Here is a 950-nt window from a genome sequence, read left to right on the forward strand (position 1 = left end):
TAAATAATGCTAAGGATAACTTAGGCAAGTTTGATGCAAAAGCTGATGAAGGTCTGCCTAGGCTACTTACTCTCTTACGAGTGAAGCTTATAGAGTTTTTAATAAAAGAACTCTAGCTATGGAAGAATCCGTTCATGTATCTTTTGATGAAACCAATCTTGTGATAAAGAATGGGTTAACTCTTGATGAAGAGGACTTTCCAAGTTCCCCTTCTAAATAAAAGTCTATTATTGATTCTACATCTAAATCTGAGCATTTGAAAATAGATGATAATCTATCCTCTAAAGAAGAGCATATTCACTTTGATTTACCAAAAGAATGGAGAACTCGTCGAGATCATCCTATTGACAACATCGTCGGTGATATTAGCAAGGGTATTACTACCCATTTAATGCTAGAAGATGTATTTTAACATGGCCTTCGTCTCTCAAATAGAACCCTCCAAGATTGATGATGCAATCGAGGATGAACACTAGATTCTTGCAATGCAAGAAGAATTAAACCATTTTGAGAGAAATGAATTTTGGGAACTTGTTGCTAGACCTAAAAATAGGCATGTTATAGGAACTCGTTGGGTATTTCGAAATAAATCTGATGAAAATGGTATTATTGTTAGAAATAAAGCTAGACTAGTAGCCCAAGGATACAATCAAGAAGAAGGTATAGACTTTGATGAAACCTTTGCTTCGGTTGCTAGACTTGAAGCTATTAGGCTATTACTTACATATGCTTGTTCTTTAAATTTTCAGCTATATCAAAGGGACATAAAGAGTGTTTTTCTAAATGGATATATTCAAGAAGAAGTGTTTGTAAAACAACCTCCTGGTTTTGAAGATTACAAACATCCTTCTCATGTTTACAAATCAAAGAAAGCTCTCTATGGCTTGAAGCAAGCTCCACGTGCATGGTATGATCGTCTAACCAATTTTCTACTTGAAAAAGGATTCACC

Source organism: Lupinus angustifolius, chromosome LG06, assembly GCF_001865875.1.
Source record: "Lupinus angustifolius cultivar Tanjil chromosome LG06, LupAngTanjil_v1.0, whole genome shotgun sequence".
NCBI lineage: Eukaryota > Viridiplantae > Streptophyta > Magnoliopsida > Fabales > Fabaceae > Lupinus > Lupinus angustifolius.